The sequence below is a fragment of the Rattus norvegicus genome, chromosome 12 (genome assembly GCF_036323735.1).
Source record: "Rattus norvegicus strain BN/NHsdMcwi chromosome 12, GRCr8, whole genome shotgun sequence".
Classification (NCBI taxonomy): Eukaryota; Metazoa; Chordata; class Mammalia; order Rodentia; family Muridae; genus Rattus; species Rattus norvegicus.
In genome coordinates this window covers 13,215,738-13,238,480 of record NC_086030.1, presented here as the reverse complement: position 1 = coordinate 13,238,480, position 22,743 = coordinate 13,215,738, and the positions used below count along the sequence as shown (strand labels likewise).

Sequence of the window (22,743 nt, the reverse complement as noted above, 5' to 3'; positions counted from 1 at the left end):
TAAGGAGCTGAGAGTTCTACTTCTTGATCTGAAGGCAAACAGGAAAAGACTGGCTTCTAGGCAGCTAGGACCAGGGTCTTAAAGCCCATGCCTACAATGACACACTTCATCCAACAAGGCCACACCCACTCCAACAAGGCCACACCTCCAAAGAGTGCCCCTCCCTAGCTGGGCCAAGCATATTCAAACCACCACACCTCTGCTCTTCCAGAGGTCCTGAGTTCAAATCCCATCAACCACATGGTGGCTCACAACCATCTGTAACGGGATCTGATGCCCTCTTCTGGTGTGTCTGAGGACAGCTACAGTGTACTCATAGACATAAAATAAATAAATCTTTTTTTAAAAAAAGGGGGAAAAAAGAAAGAAATTTAACCAGACAGACATTTCTGGCAGCTTCCTGCTTAGCATCTTGTTTTAGCCTTCCTTGAAGGCCATGTAACCAGAGTAAACTGGCTCAAGCAGCCGCCATTGGTTGCTGTCCTAACAGGATGCTCTCTTTTGTGTTTTGTTTTTTATTGTAGTTGTTTTGTTTGAGACTGGATCTCTGTATGTAGTCCTGGCTGCCCTAGGGTTCTCAAAGTAGACCAGGAAGGCCCTGAACTCACAGAGACCCCTCTGCCTCAGCTAGGACTAAAGATGAGTGCCACCTCGCTGGGTCTAGGACCGTGGCTTTGTGCTCCCGAGGGGCTTCAAACAAGAAACAGGAGGAAGGGTGTTACAGATGCACTCTCAGTACATCCACACCTCCTTCTGCCTTGTTTTTTTCACCTCCTGAACTCTGCTTTAGCCCCCATAAAATAGGATATGGCCTACTTTAAGGAGCCTCTGAGAATGAAGGTTCAGCCTGGTGGTGGCAGGATTTGGAGACTCTCGAATATGGACAGTACGTAAAGCAAGCATCCTGTCCCCAAGACTGCCTTTCTGCATTTATTTCTAGTTACCAAGGCACAGTTTCTGGTGTGTCTATCATAAAAAGACTTCAGACTCTTCGGGCACATATCAGAGGCTTCTTTCTGTATTAAGACTTTCTGGTCCTATGGGCGCCTCTGTTACGTTTGTCTCTTGTGGTTGCATAAACAGTCCTGTCAGGATGTACTGTTTAATGAAGAGTCAGTCAGCAGGTCTGTAAGTCCTCGATATTTTCTCCAAAATTCACTTTTGCTGAAAAGGTCTCCATGGAAACGATCTTTCAAAAATCCTGTCTCAAACTAATTTCAGAACAAGTGGTCCTCACACACCAAAGAGTGTGACATTGAGGTCCACAGCGAGGCTGCCAATGAGTCCAACCTCTCGGAGGAGCAACCAGGTCACCCAGGACACCCAGGACACCAGAGAGGGTACCTTAGGACAAGCTGTTGAAGAGAGAGCAGGCACATGCCTCTGCACACACACCCCTGTGTGGCGACTGGGGACAGTAACGGTTTTCAAAGCACACACCGCATACTAGTAAAATTCTTTGACTTATTTTGAAGTTGTGTAGATGCCTCTGAACATGCATGGATTCAAGGCAGCACTGTCAACATGGAGGGCCAGCTGAGAGGATGCATGGTCACGTTTTGCTTATTGATTTGACAGAGGGGACATAGGAGACAAGATGTGCTAGAGTGGAGGCACTTTGGCAGTGTTAGGAAAAGCGTTCAAATCTTCCTGGAGACAACCAGCCCCATTTCATGTTCATCGTATCGTAAAGGATCGTCGTGCTAAGTCTTCGTGAAGACTCTCGGCCATTTTCTCTCAGATGGGACCGTGGGTCATCCACTCCAGACAGGGGGAACACTCATGAGCTGAATAAACAAAACAAGACAAAAACTGCAGTAGGGTTAGCTGAGCTTTCGAGATGTGTAGGGCTTGAGAATCAGCCTCTGTGTGACTTACGTTTATTACCTGGCTACTTAGTTATGGTCCCCAGTAGACCTGGAGAACGTCTGGTGGTCACGTTTGTGTCGCAACCCTGCACTGTGCCCTTAGACTACTAGATCCAGAGAATTTCCTCATTGTGGGTAAGGTCCCTCGTGGCACCGCACCCCAGATCAAACATTTCCTTTGTCGAAAACTGATGACGCCAATTTTTAAACCCATTAATAACTGTAACCAAGCATAATAAGTGTGTCTGAGTCTATGCGTCGTGACAAGTTTCCCTAAAGCTTTCATGTGTGCAAAACGCAATATTTACAGAGATGCTTTTCCCCTCCACGCGGTCTTTTTACTCAACTGAATGAAGCAGAAAATGGGTTCGAAAATCTCCTTCAGAAAAGCAAAATATTGGGTTTTGGAGTGATTCTTCTAACTTCTGTCACTGGTGTGTGTGTGTGTATGTGTGTGTGTGTGTGTGTGTGTGTGTGTATACAAATGTGTGGGACCAGTGGACCAGAGGTCAACTTTGGGCGTTGCGCCTCAAACATTGTCTTTTGACAAATCTTGACACAGTCTTTCATTGGCTTGGTCCTCTTCCGTTAGGCTGGGCTGACTACACAGGACCTCCGAGGATCCTCCTGTCTCTGCCCCCTCAGCACTAGGATTATAAGTGCGTACTACCACAACCAGCTTTGTACATGGGTGCTGGGAATCGAACTCAGATCCTCCATGCTTGCCGGGCAAGCACTTTACCAGCTGAACTATGTCCTCAGACCTAACTTCCTTCATGGGTGGAACCATAGAAGCAAGTAATTCTCACTGCTCACATGTCACGCCGTGCGGGACAAGGAAGAACATGAAAACGTACAGGACACTCTGTGCCCTCTACTGTGGAGGTCACAAGAACACAAGACCGAGATATCCCCAGACGTTTCCGTTTCACTTACAACGCAACACCGCTTCCTGTTACTTGCTACTTAAGGAAGCTCTGCCATAAGTATGTCAGTGATGGAATATTTGGACTTCCCTCTCCTTGAGGCAGAATTAGAAGGCAATTACTCTCCTTTTACAAGTCCCCAGAGTGTGGAGTTTTACATGTGTGCTGTGCAGAGAAGACTGTTCGCTGTCCACTTGGGGTCATTGTTTAGCACTGCCCCCTCCCTCCCAATAAAACCTGCTAAGTTCCCCAGCCAAAGACTTTTAAAGGTTGCTTTGTCAGCAGCCCTATGCATCCGTGGCCCTGCCAACGTGGAACTGAAAACTGTTTTTCTTCTTCTTTCTTCTTCTTCTTCTTCTTTTTTTTTTTTTTTTTTTTTTTTTTTGCAACAGTAAATCTACCAATTTTACAGTCAGCTGAACAGCAATGGATTGATTTGTGTAAAGTCTGCACTCACAAAGGAAACCTGGATTTCAGTAGTTTGAATGCCAGGGTCTGTCACGTGATCCCTGACGGGTAGACACCCTTACAGCTTGCATCTAGAAGGATGCGAGCCTGCCACTGTCACCTGCTTCTCGGCCCAGGTGCTGACCCCTCGGGCAGCAAGGGGCCTCCAGGCAGGGTGGCAGCAAGGCTGGGTCTTTGTGTGGTACTAAGAAGCCTTTTCCAAATCGGGAGCCAGCTTTCTCCAGCAGCCTCAGGAAGCAGAGAAAGGAGAGGTGAAGGTCACCTCCAGGGTCGCGGTGGGTTAAATTTAGTTAGCATCGGAGGTTATAGCTTCTAACAAGGGCTTCGAGAAAAACGTATTGGAAGATGCCATTTGTTTTTTCTTTGTCCATCTCTCTCCCCTCACTCTATCGAGACTGACAGCTTAACAAAGTTTTTTTTTTTTTTTTTTTTTTTTTTTGCTTGCTGGGGGTTTTCATCCATTAGCGAATAAAGGGGCCACGTTCCTAAAAAGGGATGCAGGTGGAAGGCTTTATAAAGCACCCATGATTTTCACATTGCAGGCTTTAAAATGGGCCCCCTGCTTGGCTAAGTCAAAAATAATCTCTGAAGGGACGCCGAAGAAAGTCCTCATTAGAAATGGAGGGACAGTGCATCGGCAGCAGGAGCTCAGCCTTCCGGAAGATTCTTTGTATTTCTCCCTGGGTTATCTTAGGGTAGCCTTTCTAGAAACTCCCAGAGAAGACTTTCTTAAGTTACCCTTGAAGTACAGCTCTCTAAACCTGGAGCACCATCCTGAACAGCAGTTGCTCTTTTTGCGTTTCTACGTAAGCCCCTCCCCCCCCAAAAAAACCCATTGTGAACAGTTGATACTCTGTTGTCTTTCTTAGGGTTTATCTTATTTAATTGTATTTGTGGGTGGGTGAGTCTTTTGACTGTGTTGTATGTATGTGTTGCACGTGCCTGCCTGGTACCCAAGGAGGCCGGAAGAGGGCTTTAGGTCCCTTAGAACCAGAGTTGCAGGTGACTGTGAGCCTCCATGTGGGTGCTGGGTATCGAACCCACATCCTCTTGCAAGAGCAGCCCAGTGCTCTTAGCTGCTGAGCTTTTTCTCTTCCCCAGTTTATTCACAGATGGACTCTGTGGAAGTCCTTTCAGGGGACAGCGAGTCCACATCCGCCTTGTCATTGAAAATGGGAGACTACCTGCTACGTCGGGTAGTCTGCCTAGGCCTCAGGTGTTGTTTAGATGTTTCTCTCGATTAGGAGGTTTGGCATGCCTGGGCGAGGTTATACGTCCGGTTAATGGATATTTTAGCACACTGAGCTTTGATGTCTCAGTCCGTGCTTTCTTCTCAGTGGTCAGCAAAGTCATGTGCATTTGAAAACACGTTTATCTCAGGTAGGGCTAGAATGTCTTTGGTTGTTGTTTATGATCTAAGATGTTTTGTGTATGAGAATCTTCTAGACCTCTAAGCTCACCTCTCGAATGGATACAAATTTCCTATACTCAGCATTTTTAAAAAGTTTGGTTTTTTTTTATTATTTTTAACTGTGTGTGTACATGTGTATGTGTTTGTGTGTGCAGGTATATGTATGTGTATATGTGTGTGTTGTGTGTGTGTGTTTGTGTTTATGTATGTATGTTTGTGTATATGTGCTCATATGTGCATGTATATGTGTGTTTGTGTATGTGTGTATGTGTATATGTTTGTGTGTGTTTTGTATATGTGTGTGTGTGTGTGTGTGTGTGTGTGTGAAGGTGTGCAAGGGGGACAGAGGCATCAGATCCCTCTGAAGTTGGAGGTGATTGTGAGTAACCTAGTGTGGGTGCTGGGCGTTGAACTCTGGTCCTCTGGAAGAGCAGTTTGTGTCCATAATGTCTGAGTTATCTCTCCAGCCCCTTGTATTATATAAAAACTTACCATTTTAATGCTTTCTCTAATGATGTTTTTGATATCTGGAGTTTAGCATACGCTGTTTAAGGGGCAGCATCATTATAACTATATTATTACAAGGTGACATTATAATATCGTCACCCCTGTGCTAAATGCTGCTATGCTAAGTGACCATGATAACATGGGATTCGAACTTGCAGCTCTTTTTATATGTTGTTTATCCTTTTCTGACATTACACTGCCTGCTACCTCTTATTGTTTGTCTTCAACAATAAGTGTACAGAGAGGTGTGTGTGTGTGTGTGTGTGTGTGTGTGCACAGTGGCGGAATGCACAGTGTGTGCACAGAGGTGGAATGAAGGGGCCCAAGGAGGAAGAGGCCTCAGATGTCCCTGAAGCTAGATTTACAGGCGGTCATGAGCTAACAGATGTGGGTGCCAGCATTGGAACTTGACTCCGCTGAGAGAACACCAAATGCTCTTCACGCAGGAGCCATTTCTAAAGCCTCCCCCTTCCCATTGTTTCATCTGCCTTGTTAGCTTTCCTGGGTCCCCCGCCCCTGAATTTCTGTTCAAAGACAAGTTCGGTCTCCCTGGCCTAGTGGTCTCCAGCACATCTTACTCCAAGTCAACCCACATTCCTGGCCAGAATGAGCTTGACATAGCGGAACTCCCTGCCTGTCATTTCCTTCAGACGCTAACAGGAAACAAACAAAGATGCTCTGGGCGGGTCTGTCCAGAGAACAGCCGATGGCAGCAGCCACTCTTCAGGTTTCAAAAGAGAGTTCATTAAGCATGAAGCAAGCCAAAGGGAAAGAGAGAGACCAGGCAAGCGTCTAGATGGTTTCAACCCAGGTTGCAACAACCGACCCAAGGATGCTGAGCTGTCATCCGGATTTTCATGCTGAGACGCCATCCTGGGTTCCTGGGACAGATTTTCAGCCCCAGCCTGGGATGCTCTCGAGGGAAGAGCCTCTACTTTTTTGTTCCCACCACAGGCATTTTATACCACCGGGTCAAGAATAGTAACTCCTGTTGGAACCGGTTTGCCTTTTAAGTGTTCTCAAGAGCACAGTGCTTTGAATACCGTTAGTGTTGGGTGTTTTTCCTTTTCTCCATGACAGGGCCCAAAGCCCTGTGTTCCTTAGGAGGGTTAGTCTAGTCTTAGAGGACACCAGAAAAATATGCTTGAGTCTGAGACAAGGCAGCCCCTTGATCTCAAAATCCACTGTCAACAAATGCCAACAGCACACAGCCATTAACCAATGTAATGCACATTACCCTGGTTTTCCACTGCTGAACTGAATTGTGATTTTCCTTTCCTGTCTCTATTACCCTCATTAGCACACCTTCCGAACTAGCATTCTGTATCGAACAGTCGGTCAGTCCGTCTGTCTCCCCTGGGCAGGTTCTGTTCCCAGTGACGACACCTGGTCTCAGTCTATGAAACGGTGCTTTGACACCGACCATCACGCCCGTAGTCCATGAGATCTGGGGTAGAAGTTTGGTTTTTGGGAAGCTAGAGAGAAGAGTGGCAGCTTTCCAACTTGAGGAAGGAGCTCAGTTGAGCGCACATGATTATTTATGAGGGAAGTACTAACCGGAACTCTGCCCTCCCCATTGCCAGACTTCAGTGGTACATGTCTGCCTCAGAACCATCCCTTACAGAACAGTATGACCCTGTGGCAGGGGAGTATGGCAATGCATCTGTGCGCGGACGATCTAGCAGCAGCCATGGCCCTCAAGAAAGATAAGGCTCCCTTCTTCAGCAGACCTCAACTGCCAGTGGCTCCTTAGCTTGGGGTGGCGCTTCCTGAGCCCTCCCCCCATCGGTACTGAAATATCGGGTGACCTTCTGGACTTGACCTTGTGCAGGTCTCCTGCAGATGACCACAGCTGCGGTGGGTTAATGAGTACAATGACCGTACCATGCCCAGACGATGGCATCTCACAGCAACTGCTTATGCTGCAACTCTTACATGCTTTCTGCCCTCTCTTTTATGGATGTCACCTGAGCCTTGCAAAGGGCAGGGGTGGTAAAGACTTCTTGTTCAGTCAGGCTCTCAGCAGACACTTCTCAGCACTCTGGCCAGCTACCAGTTTGGGCGTTAGCCACTGTCCACCGCAGCTAACCTAGGTGTATAATCTTGAATATTAAGAAGGCAGTTTGACAACATGTCCACTTATCGAAACTACAGTAGTAGGTTCCCCACTTGGTCCCATGACCTCTCCAGCCACGGGCTTTGGTCTTACAGTACCAGGCACTAATTCCTGTCTGTGGTACAGTCTTCGAATCCACCGAGAAAACAATCCGTTACCCTGTCCCATGTATATCAATATTACTTTAGTTACATATATTGCCTAGCAGGTTGGTATTACGGCGTACAGGGTTCTCTACTGGACAAAACCATTAATGGTTTCTCTCCCCCCAGCAGCCTAAATGGCACCTTCTGGTCCCACAAAAGCTAACCTAAAAGGAGGACATGTCCCGCCCAGTTTCAACTTGATTTCCCCATGTCTCAAAGCTATGAGGCGCAATCATTTATCATGATCGTTTGATGGTTAGATCAGACGGGAAGGGTAGACCGGTGCAGGGTTTGCAGAAGAACTGCCACTAAAGAGGTGCTCGCAGTGACCCTGACCCCGCAGAACACGCCAGCAAGACTGCAGCTGAGGCTGGAACCCGCAGGGCTGAGAGGCAGGCGAACCCTGACGGCTTCTGTACAGAGTCGTTCTACCTACACCATAATGCTACTTCTCCACCATGGCTGACTCTATTCTCTCTCCTCTTTGCGCTCTTCCTGCGGGGAGAATTTCAGGTCAGCGTGAGGCAGATGGTTTGGGGATTTTTTTTCCCATTGCATTTTGTAGCCGTAGATGGATTTGTGTTGATGCTACTATTTCTGTCTGCCAAGACCCACATTCCTTCGAGACGTTCTCAAGTGAGTTTTGACATGGCGGGTCTTACTGGGGACCTCATCACTGTGAGCATCCAGGTACCTTTTTTTTTTTTAATCGGGAGACTAGAAGAAGAGAGGAAACTGGTGGTCAGGAGACATGGAATTTGGGGTGGAGACCAGGCCAATCATACGAGGGTTGCATTCGATTCCTACGTGGAGGTCCCAGCACGGTCTTTGTTAAGCTCTGCTGGGTTTATTTATACATTTTTATCTCCTTATTACTGTTCTTCCTCTCTCGGTGACACTTCAGCCTTGCCGAAGCAGCTTTTTAAAAAGGAAGATGGTAATTATTAACTGCGCTCCCAGACGCGGAGCCAGAGTGCCACAGAACAAAACCTCCCTTCTGGTTCCCACTCCCACTGCTTCACGGGGGATCTGGAGTCCGCGCATGCGTTTAGCAGACTTCTCGAAATAGGGCTCGAGTGCCTTTGAATCCACCCGGCCCTTGCCTTTGCAGGGCTGTGTTCTGGCTTCCGCACTGTCTGCTTTTGTTCCTTACCCCTCACACAGTGCTGGGGCCGGGTGGGAAGGGAGGAGGGGTAGGTTGAAGTGTTTGACCTACAGACAAATACTCTTCCTCAAACTCTTGAGGTCTCAGTTTCTCTCCCCACTTTGGCCCAGGAAAGAAGGGTAGGGGCAGTATCAGAAGTTTTGTTTGGTTTTTCTTTTCCAAGACAGGGCTTCTCTGTGTATCCCTGGCTGTCCTGGAACTCACTCTGTAGACCAGGCTGACCTCCAACTCAGAGACCTGCCTGTCTCTGCCTCTGCCTCTGCCTCCCCAGTGTTGGAATTAGAGGTGTGAGCTACCACTGCCCTGCCGGAAGTCCAGAGATTTAACGCCAAGCTCTCAGGACATAGGTAGAGGCTCTTTGTTGTCGTTGAATGAAAGACTCAGAGAGTGACTTGGCTGGAATCCGTGGTGAGGATGAAGTTTGCATCAATCCTCAGGAACAAGGGAATACTAGAGTATTGCTTCCAAACCACAAGATAACGGGGGCTTGTTGTTGTAATAAACAAAATAGGGTTCTCTTTACTAGTACTGAGAGATGGCTCAGTGGTTAAGAGCACTGTTTGTTTTTTGCAAAGGACAAGGGTTCGATTCCCAGCACCCACATGGTGGCTCCCAACCATCTGGAACTCCAGTTCCATGGGATCTGATGCCTCCTTCTGCCTTCTGGGGTCACTGCACACATATGGTGCATGTGCAAACAGGCAAGTAAGAGGCTTATACACAAAGTACAAATAAACAAATCTTAAAAAAAAAAAGATTGAAAATGAGATTGGTAGTGGTAGATCTGGGAGGAGTTAGGGAATGAATGTGTTCCTATGGGGGTGAGAACGAGCAATAATACAAAATTCTCAAAATTTCATAAAAATATTTAAATAGATACTTATTTAAATAGATTAATCTTCAAAGAATGCAATTACACTAATCTGCCCCTTTCTGCTATGAAGCCCATCTTTTTTCCTGCTTGAAATTCATTTATATATGTCTCTACATACACATATATGAATATATGATTACAAAATTATAAATTCATTATATTCCCACATGATATATATTCATTAGTATGTGGAAGAAATTAAAGACATTTTGTTTGGTTGGCTTTTTTTTTTTTTTTTTTTTTTTTGAGACAGCATTTCTCCGTGCAGCCCTGGCTGTCCTAGATCTCACTATGCAGACCAAGGTGCTCTCGAACTCACAGATATCTGCCTGACTCTGCCTTCTGAGTGTTGGGATTAAAGGGCTGTGCCACCAATGCCCAGCTCAGATATTTTAAAAGATTTATTTTTTATTTTTATTTATTTTGTGTATGTGTGTGCATGTGTGTGTCTGTGTGTGTATCTTTGTGTGTGTATGTGTGTATCTTTGTGTGTGTATGTGTGTGTGTGTCTGTGTGTGTATGTGTGTGTGTATCTGTGTGTGTCTGTGTGTGTGTCTGTGTGTATGTGCGTGTGTGTGTGTGCATGTGTGCGTGCATGCATGCATATGTGTGTGTGTGCATGTGTGTGTGTGTGTGTGTGTGTGTGTGTGTGTGTAGGCTCTCACAGAGGCCAGGGGAGTTGTGTCTCCTTGGAGCTGAAGCTGGAATTACAGATGATTGAGTCACCTGACCCGGCTGGAACAGGGTTAAATGAAGAGCATCTGCTCTTAACTGCGGGACATCTCTGCAGCCACTAAGGACATGTTCCAAGTCCTAAGAACACACCGTGTTCTCCGTTATCCCCTCCCCAGCTCTCAGTTTCCTCACTCCAGCCCTGTCAGACCTTTATTCTCAGTGACGCATTGATATCGAAACTGCAACTCAGCTGTGAATATCCTCCCGACATGCACAATTTCATGGCATATGTGTTAAGGTCACGAATCACTTCACAACAGAGAGACACCCTGAAACGCGTCACCAGGCACTCTGTCACTGCGCAAACATTCCAGAACAGACTTACACGAATAGCCTACCACACACCTAAGAACCGTCATGGTGCCTGAAGTTAGTCCGGGCAAGATACACTTTTCAGCACAGTGGATGTTTTTAATTACATCACGCAATCGTCATCCCAGGTACAACTGGCAAGGACAGATTTTAGGAAAGCCAGCTCGAGGTCAGAGGGCACCCAGCAGGCAAGAGCCAAAGCGAGGCATATGCAGAGAGCATCCTCTCCGACGTCGCTGGCTGTAGTCCACAGAGGCCAGGGAGACAAGAGGATGCCGTGATCCTGGGCACGGCAGAAAGAATAGAAAAAGAACCGTTTGCTGTACACATGAACACTGCAAATGGCACAGAGGCATTGTGCTTAGCATCTGATGAAGGACTATGGAGTGCACATACTCCCGGGAGGGTCACGGCAGGAAGACACGTAAGCCTGTAAACAGCCCAGTTCCAAACACCGATGGGGAAGGGCTGCTGGCTAGGCAAGGGCTTTGCCCACTAAGCCTGTCAGAGATGTGGTCAAATCCGTCGTGAGGGTGGTGGGAATTACTTCCTAAGCGAGGCTGTTTCGTTGAGTATGGCTGCGATGGGGTTATTCGTGTGCCTTTGTCAGTACTCTGGGGTGAGTTAAGTGGCTTTTTTTCTAGTTTACTGTATCTGTAACCTGTTAACTGTCTGGCATCCCTTAAAATAAGATTTAGACAGCGAAATGGAAATTTCTGGTTTCTTTGGAGACTTGGCTGTGTCACGTGACGTTTTTCTGGAAACTGTCTTATGAGAGGACGTTTTTTCCTGAGGCAGACACGTGAGAGGAAGCGTGACGTTTATAAGTAGAACCCCACAGACAGTGAACTAGGCTCCTGCATTGGTTCGCCTTGCAACACTTTTCTGGTCTTTGCCGATCTTCTCTTGTGGTGACTTCTTAGAGAGAAACGTCCCAAAGAACTTCCCGCTGTGCGTGTTTGATATTTGATGCTTTGGAGTGGACTGCTGATATCCTGACCATGAAGATTGGAATCTCCCCAAAGAACTACTTCTTTTTTTTTTTTTTTTCTGGAGCTGGGGACCGAACCAGGGCCTGTGCTCGCTAGGCAAGCGCTCTACCACTGAGCTAAATCCGCAACCCCACCAAAGAACTACTTCTAACAGGTCCATATATCTCTTGTCTTGTTAACCTCTTTCTCCCTTAACTTTGGTCGATGGACCAGAAGGGAGGTTGAAGTGTATATGAGTCCTTATTAAAGTAGGTTTTGAAAAATCTAAGCCTACAGTACTGCCTGCTTTTTTTTTTTTAAATACATCAATGTGGATTTTTTTTTTTGTTTTTGGTTTTTGGTTTTTGGTTTTTTTTTTTTTTTTTTTTTTTTGGTATCACTGACAATAGCTTTATTTTCTAACAGGTAATTCTTGTACTGCTTCAGTAATTTTTCCTCAGAGAACACAAGTTTTAGAACTGGATCACTTGACTCTTTTTCTTCTTATTGCCTCCCAGTTTAAAATGCTTGCTTTTCTTTTTTCTTTTCTTTTTTCTTTTCTTTTTTCTTTTTTTTCGGAGCTGGGGACCGAACCCAGGGCCTTGCGCTTGTTAGGCAAGCGCTGTACCACTGAGCTAAATCCCCAACCCCAATGCTTGCTCTTCTTAATGGCCAGCATCCTCTTGGATCTGCAGTTGGGCTCCACACCCTCAAGCCTGCGCACAATCTTCTTAGTGCTCTTAGCCTTCTTTCAGAAACTTGACGTTGTCTGCCGGCCATAGCCACCCTGCTTGCAATCCTTGGGCGCACAGGGAACCCGTGCCCTTCTTATTCTAGGTCACTTTGTGAGGCTGATGCTTGCCGCGTTTCTTACAGAAAGTCCTTAAGGTTTTAGGCACGTTGACCCTCTTTGCAGTAGAAGTATGTAGGAGATGAGACTCAGAGACCCGGCATCTGCGATCGGGCATCTGCGATCCGGCATCCGCGATCGGGCATCGGTGCTTGCCACCTCAACTGCGCATGCACTGAACGGGAAAGGTGACAACGTGAATTGTTAATCACATTGAGATACAGTTTAATCTTTTAATATTACCTTTACCTATTCATCTTGTGTGTGAATGTGAGGGCCGGTCACAGGTACAACCCAGAGATATATCAGAGGTCAGAGAACAACTCACAGGAGTCAATTCTCCCCTTCTGTCATGTGGCTTCCTGGGACTGGATGTAGGGTGCGCACACTTCAGTGATACACTTTTTCCTTTTTGATTGTTTTTGCACTTTTTGCTTTGTCTTGGTTTGGTTTTTTTGAAACAGGGTTTCTCAATTGGCCATGCTGGCAACATGACTTATCTAGAGCCACAGATTTAAATGAAACTCTCTCTCTTGTTTTCAACGGAATAAACTGTTCTCTCCCTTAGCAGTTTAACAGTTCCCTTCTTTCCGTTGCGTGTTTGAAGACCACCTTGACATGTGATGCAGAAACATTCTGCTTTTGGGGGTTCAAGGAAGGCACACCCCATCTGCCTCTGGCCTGCCCACTGTGCTCACTTGGAAACGCAGAGAGGCAGATGTCACTGTCAGAATGAGGAAAGGGTGGGGCTAAAGATGTCCCACACCTGAATTACACTTCCATATAAGCCAGGACAAGCCTTGCTGCCGCAGTCAGGGCCTGCACACCACAACATCTGCAACAGCAGCTAGGATTAGTATCAATAATTACAAAATAGAACACTGCTGTAATAAAAGATGTTGAAACTTGCAATTTTTTTTTATTTCTAGAACTTTCCATCTGACATTTTCAGACCATGGTTGACCAGACATAACTGAAATGGTGGCTAAGAGGGCAAGGACTACTGCATGTTAAAAGCCAATATTTCCTCCACGGTCACCATCACAGGTCAGCTTTGGATACCCTGTGGCAAAGTTAACATGGCAGGCCTCTTACCATGATCCACAAAATCCCAAACCCAGGAAGATAGAGCATGATACCTGTGGGAGGGTAGGGGGAGCCTTTTTCTTGGGGCAGTGTGGTGATTCGAATATGCTTGGCCCTGGAAAGTGGCACTATCTGGAGGTGTGGCCTTGTTGGAGGAGGTGTGGCCTTGTTGAAGGAGGTGTGGCCTTGTTGGAGGAGGTGTGGCCTTGTTGAAGGAGGTGTGGCCTTGTTGGAGGAGATGTGTCCTTGTTGGAGGAAGTGCCTTATTGAGGGGATGAGCTTTAGGGTTCTATTAAGCTCTGCCCAAGACAGAAGAGAGTTTCTTTCTGGCCGCCTTTGGATCAAGATGTAGATAGAACTCCCAGCTCCCTCTCCAGCACCATCTCTGCCTGCACACTGCCATGTTTCCCACCATGATGATGATGAACTGTCCTTTATAAAAAGTTGCTTTGAGAATTGGGTCTATTCACAGCAATAAAACCCTACGATAGGTGGAGACTCAAATTGGCCAGATAGCGTTCTAAAGAGTCAAATCTCCCACAAGTCTGCCGGGCATTGGGTACCTGGCCATGACTAGACCTACCTAGCCATTCTTACATCAAATAGCCATAACCTGAAACTGTGGATCTGAAGACACTGGTTTACAGGACACCACTGAGCATAGGATGACAAGTGGTTTTGTGTCCCACTCTGTGCTCAGACTTGGCAGGACTCACGTCCTGTTGACAAGTTCAGCTTCAGTGGGACAAACAGCAAGCTGACATTCTGGAAGACAGACTGTCCCCCAGGAGGTTCAACATGGAGGCCAGAGAGGATGAATGAGGTATGTTCTCGGAGTCTCTTTCTCTTTAGAGCAGAACTTCTCTTGCTCTTGCCTTCTTCCTCCTGCTCCGTCCTTTCGCCACTCCCTCCTCTATGTGTTCATGGCCACCTCTGCTATTCTACTCTCCCTCTTTCTCTCTCTGCCTTTCTCTGTCTCTATCACCCTCTCAACTCCCCTCACCATGCCCTGAATAAACTCTATTCCATACTATATATATTTTTTTTTAAAAAAAGGGCAGAGTGTGTGTATCCACTTATTTGTTGATGATTACTTGGAGTGTTTAAGAATGTCACATTTGGGGCTGGAGAGATGGCTCAGCGGTTAAGAGCACCCGACTACTCTTCCAGAGGTCCTGAGTTCAATTCCCAGCAACCACATGATGGCTCACAACCATCTGTAAAGAGATCTGATGCCCTCTTCTGGTGTATCTGAAAACAGCTACAGTGTACTTATATATAATAAATTAATAAATCTTTAAAAAAAAAAGAATGTCACATTTGAATACGCTAATCTGACTATATTCCACCCCCACCCCCTTCTGCCCAGTTGGAGCAAGAAGGTCCCGATCTTTACCCTGCTGGCCAGCATGTCCCTTTATGGGACTGCCTCCCTGCACTTCCTCTGCTCCCTACTCAGGACTCCTGCCCCCTGCAAGCCTCTCTCCCTCCACAGCCAAGCTTGGCAGTGATTTTCCTCTCTCAACCTGCCTAATTCACCCTACAAGTTTAACCCATACGAGGCCATGTAAGGCTCGAAGTGAGTCTTAGCTACCGGGAGACCCCCCAAGTGAGACACGAGAACAGGGTTCGATGCAAATGCAAGAGGTTTATTTTCCAGCATGTGTCGGGTCGACCTTCAATCAGTCTCTCGTGGCGAGTGACTAGAAGATGATCCCGAATGGCTATAACAAGCAGTTTTTATACTTTTTAGGGGTACAGGTTACACCATCAAGGTTACAGCTTAAACTTACTGGCTAAGCATATCAACCTTTGAATGTGTTGGCTAGCAAGCATATGACAAGCATTCAAACTCCATCTGGGACCAGAGGGTCAGGTGACTATCAGTCAGTACATTCTGTGGTTTTTCAAGAATGGCCCTGCTTCTTCCAAGAACTGTGGGTGGAAAATGGAACTTGGCTTAGCCTTGACCTGAGGTGGGAAGCTGGTCCTTGGCCTAATCTTGACCTGAGGCGGTGGGTGTAAAGCTGGCAAAAGCCCCTCGGGTCCTTCAGCCACTCAGGTCAGGAGAGCTGACATCTCTCAGGGTATTCTGTGTATCCACCCTGCAGGGCTCATAGCTGTCGTTACACATCTGGATACCCCTGAGTCTTCCCTTCATCATCAGAGCCTTGCCTAGTGTTTAGGCTTTCCATACGCCTGGCCTCTGAGGAAAGGCCATGAGGCCGCAGCTGCTGGATGGGTAGGAGTTAGACGAGGAATGAACGTTGGAGGTGAGTGTAGCTAGTGCTGAGGCTGACTCTGTGTGAGGTGTCACATGCCCTAACCCCATCGTCCCCTGCACCAAGGAGTCGTCTACCATCATGCAGATCCAGGGCACTTACAGAGTCAAGCAGTAGCGGACAGCCTGGCACCCAGCGGGTGCTCTGTGAGGCCTCTATGCTTCTTTCTCCCCACACTCCAGATCTAACCTAATGCTTGCTATGGCTCAGGACACATCTGCTCCCCAGAACCATTCCAAAGTGTGCTGACGCACGGGCAAGGTAGCATTTCTCTTCGGAAGATGGTGGTGGGGAGTTCTGGATCTCTGGTGCCTGCAAAGGTTCAGAGACGTCTTTGCAAGACACCACAGCCTCCCTGTCTCCAGCAGCAAAGCCAGCGAATGGATCACTCTCATGGAGAGCATTTGACCATAGAACCACTCCCACCATGGCTGTCAAGTCACCACTGACTGGGGCCCGGCCACTCCTTTCTCTGCACATGAGCTTAGAGCCAGTAACTGGCTACACCCAGAGCCACAGGTCTGGGCACTCCCCTTCCCCACATCAGAGAGACATAAACTCACACACTGATTGTTCAGTGAGAAACATTGGGTCAGTCAGGACTCCCAGGAGGACGCATGAGCCGGACACTCAAGACTGACAAAGGAAGGCTTGTTATGTGGGATGTCTCCCTGGGGACTTCCTCTCTGGCTGTCAGTGGAGCTGGTTCCATCTATGCAAATCACTGTCAGCATTTAGTCAGCCTTTTCCCTCTTCCCATTCATAAGGAAGGACATCCTGGGCCACGCACCTTCCACAGAGCGGAACTCCCAGCAAAGAGAGGAGGGGATGTCTGCCTTTTACTGAGGTGGACTTTATCCATATCTTCTCTGCATGCAATGTCCGCACCAAAAGCACTCTACTGTTCTAATAGAGAAACTGGCATGGGGTCTCATACCTGTAATCCCTCACCCCTCAGCAGACTGAGGCTGGGGCATCATGAGTTTGAGGCCAGTCTAGGTCATAGAGTATGACCCTGTTTCAAAAGACAGAAGCAAAGCAACAACAACAACAACAACCCCAACAGAATAAAAACAAAACCAAAAAACATAACTGGGCTCACAAGCTCAGGGAGACCCCGGGCCCAACAGTGTAGGGCACCTGTGAAGGGGCACAGTGGGCCGCACACAGGCACATGCTTTGCAGATGGGGTTCCAGACTCTCTTTTTCAGAATGGGAACCACTGCAGGAAGTTGAAAAGAAGCCAGGTGTAGCCACCCTCACCCACGCCCAGATAGCAGGTCTCACCCAGCCTCTTTGGTTCCTCATACAGTCCTCCGTTGTTTGTTTTTCCAAAACAGGGTTTTTCTTTCCAGCCCTGGCGGCTCAGAAACTCACTCCGTAGACCAGGCTGGGTTTGAACTCACAGAGCTCCGCCTACCTCCGCTTCCCTAGTGGATGGCACAACTAGCAGCCAATGGTCTTCTTTTTTATATACAGGACAAAATGGAGCACATCTACATGCACTTTTTATATTCTTCTTTAAGAATTTTACATTGCCCTTGGATCTGCCTAAGTCTTTGTAATGTTAATAGGTTTTTTTTTTTTTTGGTTCTTTTTTTCGGAGCTGGGGACCGAACCCAGGGCCTTGCGCTTCCTAGGTAAGCGCTCTACCACTGAGCTAAATCCCCAGCCCCTGTTAATAGGTTTTTTAATAACCTGTCTGACTTCGGTTGTCCACAGCAGGCTTGGTTTAAAGCTCAGTGTAACACAATGGCCACATCTCTTTCGTCATATTCTTTCTTCACATCAGTTGATAGAAGACTGAGAACTGCAAGTCCAGTATGTCCCTCCCACAGTCACCTTCCAACATTTCTGCCAGCGGTGTTGCTCAAGAACTCTTGATTCCCCAGGGACTCCACCTGCTCAGAGATTGAAGTCTCCAGGTGCCAGACCTGCAGTTTCAGAGAGTGGCCACAAGGTGTCACTGTTGAAGAGTCGTCCTGAAGCCTGCAGTGACCACCCATCCAGTCCCCTGTCTCAGACGTTAGCATTCTCAGGCATCCGTGCAGTGCAGACACTGGGCAGGACTTGAATCTTGAGGGTCTTCAAAGATGAACCATACATGGTTTGAAGACCATTCCTCCTCCGATTCTGAAGCCCTGCTGTGACCTGGGAAAATGATCCTTACTCCCCTAACCCCACATCGAAACCCCATTTTTTTGTTTCCAGAGACTTCTCTGGGTTTGAGCAATGGCTTGCGCCTAATAGATGTTTCTGCTTTCAAAGGAAACAGTGTTGATCCATCAGCGCACCCTGGGGATACCATCATCTCTACCCCAGCAGACTTAGCAGAACTCATGAGAAAAGCAATCTTGGGTGCCATCCCTTCTTTGAGAAAATGGGTCCCTTCCTGCCATGTGCTAGACTAAGGAATATCTTTTTACACTGGTCTGAAAGTTCTTGAAATAAAAATCTCTGGGGTTGGGGATTTAGCTCAGTGGTAGAGCACTTGCCTAGCAAGCGCAAGGCCCTGGGTTCGATCCCCAGTTCCAAAAAAACCAAAAAAACAAAAACCAAAAAAAAAAAAAAAAAAAAAAACAACAACCAATCTTACCCTGCTACCTCTCATGGCTCAATTATTGTCCCAGACTAGATGGGTTTTGTTTGTTTGCCTGTTTGAGACTAGGTATGTAACCTTGGGGGTCCTGAACTCTGCCTACTTGGAGCTGGGACTAAAGGTGTGAGTCACCACATCCAGCCACTGTCATCTTTTGACAACTATAATTGTGGTGGCTTCAAGCTGGAAAGTTGTCATACATGTATGTATTGAAAGGAACATAACTCACTCACTCTCTCTCTCTCTTTGATAGATAGATGGATGGATGGATGGATGGATGGATGGATGGATGGATGGGTGGATAGAGGAGCCTTTGAATGCCATTTTTTGTTTGTTTGTTTGTTTGCTTGCTTGCTTTTGTTTTAGTCTTGTTTCTGTTTTTCCAGACAGGGTCTCTCTATTTATCCTGGCTGCCCTAGAACTCACTCTGTAGACCACACTGAACTTGAACTCAGAGGTCTGCCTGCCAAGTACTGGGATTAAAGGTGTGCGCCACCACGGCTGCCATGCAGGCATTTTAAAGACTATCCAGGCAAGGTAGAAACGATGGCTCAGGGGTTAGGGCACCGGCTGCTTTTGCTGAAGACTTGAGTTTGAGTCCCAGCACCCACATGACAGCTCACAATCATCTGGGACTCCAGTTCCAAGGCATTCGAAACCCTCTTCTGGCCTCCGTGGACCCTTCACACATGTGACACACACATACACCTGCAGGTAAAACACACGTACACATAAACATAAAAGAACCCACATAATAAAATAAGCCCAGACATTTAGATAATTTAAAAAAAACTTAAGCACCCAGGAAAGGGAAAGAAAAGCAATAACACGGCATAAATCTAACACTTCTTGAAGTCTGGGAAGGTTTAGGTTTTGTGTTTAATATTCCTGACATTGGTGTGAAATTTATTTTCAAATGTATTTGTCAGAATAAAAGCAGAATTACAAGAAAGAGAGGGGGTATGTTTTTCTGTATTTATATAATTTACAATGAGCCTGTAGAGTGCATACGTGTGTGTTTGAACACGTGTGTGTGTGTGTGTGTGTTTCTACTGCAGTGAAACTCCCCTTTGTCTCAGTTGTTTAGTGTTTGCTTCAGGGAAGGGGGACAGCACACTCAAAATGTGCAAACGCACTGAAAACATCGTATGAAATTACCTTGGGTCATAAACTAATTTCATCCTTAAGCTCGGGTTTGATGCTTTGATCTATTGTCTATTTGTCATCTTGGGCTGGGCAGACTCAGGCAAGTATGGTGGACACCATTCCTACAGTGGAAGGCGGTAGGTGACAATGAGACTGTCATAGGCACCGCTTTTGCTGCGTGCGGCGTGTGCAATACCCACAGATTCTTTCCACCCTTGCAAGTGACGCAGTAAGAATTAGGTATGTGTACCACTTTAAAGGTGGGGCAAAAGAGGCAAGCTTTAACCCCCCAGGGTCAAATCATCCGGTCACCGGCTTCACACAGTAAATGTTTGCATCTAACAGCCTGTCTGAGCTATAGGGCAACACCAAGCTTCCTTTTTACCCAATCCAGGCAACCTGGAGGGTTCGATGTGTCCTCCCAACAACAAAAGAGTGCAACCGGAACAGATGTGAGCCTCACGCCCTTCTTTTTCTACAATTCTGGCAGCCGAAGTTCAAAGTCATTTTTCTGGAGACTCTAGGGGACAGTTTTCTGTTTCCTGCAGAGGACTTAAGTGGGCTCCAGAATTTCTGTTGCTGGATTCACTTTTGGCTTAATCATGCTCTGTTATACTTTCCCGTGGACACGAGTGATTGTCAAGGCCTCTTGGGTAATTTGGGATCCCATTCCAATCTCCAATCCTTACCTTGTCACCTCTGCAGTCCTTGTTGTGATATGAGCTAACGTTTGAAGCTGCAGGGATCGGATCCTCGATGGTGAGTGGGGATTTAATTACTTGTCTCACTACCCCGACTTCCCAAGGATCCAGTGTGGGAGAGGACAGGGCAACATGCCACGTGAGCTTGGAAAGAGCATGCCAGTGTGCTTGGAAACATGAACCTCAGACACCATCGTGATGTGTAAAAGATTAAACTCATCTCCATCCTGTCTGATCAACAAGTATCTATATTGTGGGCGTTGTTGGTGCCGGGGCTTGAACATAGGGTCTCAGGCCACTGGAGTAAATAAATATTTTCTTTGAAACACCAAGGACTGAGGCTAGCAGGGAGGCACAGGGCGGGTCCATATCCAGTTCTCAGGCCCCACTCCGGAACTCCCTGGATGCCCTTCCTCCCCCATTGACAGAAACACACCTAAGCCCTTTGATCTGTTTGAGTCCCTTTTGTCATCCGCTTATTGAAAGGGATGTGAGAACCAAAGGGTTCTGGGAAAGAGAAGAGGAGACACAGTGTACAGCAGAGCACCCCGAAGGGATCTCAGGATCCCTTCCAAATCGATCTCCTAACCGTCCAAGCCCAACATCCGGGACACTGGCGCTGCAGAGCTGGCTGTACACCGGGGCCCCTCTCATGCTTGAAGGATCCCTTGTCGCAGGGCCCAGCTGTCTGTACCTCACACAGAAGGAAAGCGACTCTGCAAGTTGACTCAGTTCCTGCTGCGAAAGCTTATTCTCAGATCGTCATATCTCTTTGCAAATCACACAAAGGGCAAAGCTGGAGCGAATCTTACTGCAATGGGGGGGGGGGAGCACAAAAAAAAAAAAAAAAATCCCCGCCACCAACCCTTGGGCCTGGCGGTTTCAGCAATTAGCTCAATGTGCTAATGAGAGTCTTCAGGGGGAACGGCATTAATTAATGGGTGAATTTCACTTTAATAAATGTATAGGCAATTTTCTGAATGCAGATGGCGGAGTCCGCCCTGATGGCTGTACCTAGAGCCACTCAATACGGTAAGTGTTGGAGGAAAGTGGTTAATTTGTAAAACGCCTCATGATACTGATTAGAAAGACAGTAAGTAATGCCTGCTTTCCCTCGTGCCAGAAAGCTCTAACATTCTCCACTTCCACAGCGGCCTGAGGCGTTCTGACCTTCCCCAGAACTGGGGACACCTCCCTTTTGGTAGGCTTCCTCTCTGAGTTTCTCATCCCAGGCCAGACCTTGATGCTCATCTGTCTCATCTCACTGAAAAAGCAGAAATGGCTGCCACACAGGCCCCCACAAGCTCAAGGGTGCCCTCTGAAAGAAAATACTTCCAGAAAATGTAACACCCCAAAGTCATTGTTCACTCCAGGTAGGATTAGCTGAACCTTGGTGACAGATATTTCACAGGAGGAGCTAAGGGACAAAGGGAGTCTTTCCTGGGTCAGGCTTTCATTCCCAGACCACAGGCAAGAGAGTAGACAGCTAAGTGAGCCCAGGGGCAGTGCCAGTTCCCAGGGTCTCCCACATTCTCCCTCGAGATCCATGAAGTGCCTGAGCAGACTCCCACTGTAAGTTGTAATTGTGACAGAATTCAACTGCTCTGGATCACCGCCTTTAAATATTACGGTAAGTCACAAATTGTTGCGACTATTAGCTTGGTAGTAAGATCCCGATTTATCACACTAGCTGGACCCAAAACAATAGGAAAACCCGAGCAAATAGGAATGGCCTGTCCTATGACTTGACGTTGTTCAAAGAGTCGCAACGGGGATGTCTCCGTGAGAGATGAGGACAAGGTGGCCCGCATTTTGCTTCCTTCCCTGGGTATCTGCCACATGTGCCGACCACGTGCGCGTGCATTGTAAATTAGTGTTGCCATTCCCAGGAACTGAGGGATTACAAACAGACCCACCCTCCTCTTCTGTGGGTGGGATCTCTAGAGGAGAGGGAGCCTCTCTCCCACAGCAACCTGTAAGGAATAGAATCAAAGCTAATCAGATTTTGTGTATGGCAAATAGATTTGGGACCCAACACAAAAACCCAGTACGGCCATTTTAAGACTTAGAATGGAACTGTGAAATATTACACATCTTAGTCCCAGTGAGAAAAGCCAGGCCTAGAGGGAGTAGGGGACTTGTTCAGTCAGGTGGGTGCCGGCAGAATGCAGCCCACACGCAGCTCCTAACCTGCATGGGGAAGCACCAGTTTCAGTGTTCAGTCTGAATACCTGCTTTGGGTCTTGTTATCCCCCTGATGTGCTTTCGTGTGAGCCCTGAGCATTGATTCCCTGGGATCAGGCCTGGGAGAATTCTGCTGACGTAGCCTGTTTTCTGTCGTTGTGGCAAAACGCCACTGCATGGCTCATATAGGTAAGGAAGCATGACAATACAGGAACGTGATTTGCTAGCGGTGCTGGAGACCCGGAAGTCCAACAGCCGGAGACCCGGAAATCCAACAGCTGGAGACCCAGAAGTTCAACAGCCTGGGGTACGCATGCTCCCAGCATCTCTGAAAAGTGGGAGGGCCAAAGCATGTCCACAGAAGACAAAGAACGCAAGGTCCACCTCTATCAAAAA

At 47.2% G+C, this 22,743-nt stretch overlaps 2 long non-coding RNA genes across 2 annotated transcripts; one reads left to right on the top strand and one right to left on the bottom strand.

Annotated features, from left to right (window-relative positions):
* Nucleotides 1-10,606: 10,606 nt before the first annotated feature.
* On the bottom strand, nucleotides 10,607-14,198 carry LOC120095884 (uncharacterized). Its single transcript, XR_005491800.2, has 2 exons — nucleotides 13,489-14,198; nucleotides 10,607-12,524 (listed from the first exon to the last, which is right to left on the bottom strand). It is a non-coding gene; the product is annotated as an uncharacterized LOC120095884 (long non-coding RNA).
* On the top strand, nucleotides 12,511-14,704 carry LOC120095885 (uncharacterized). Its single transcript, XR_005491801.2, has 3 exons — nucleotides 12,511-13,396; nucleotides 14,136-14,258; nucleotides 14,492-14,704. It is a non-coding gene; the product is annotated as an uncharacterized LOC120095885 (long non-coding RNA).
* The last annotated feature ends 8,039 nt before the right edge of the window (nucleotides 14,705-22,743 follow it).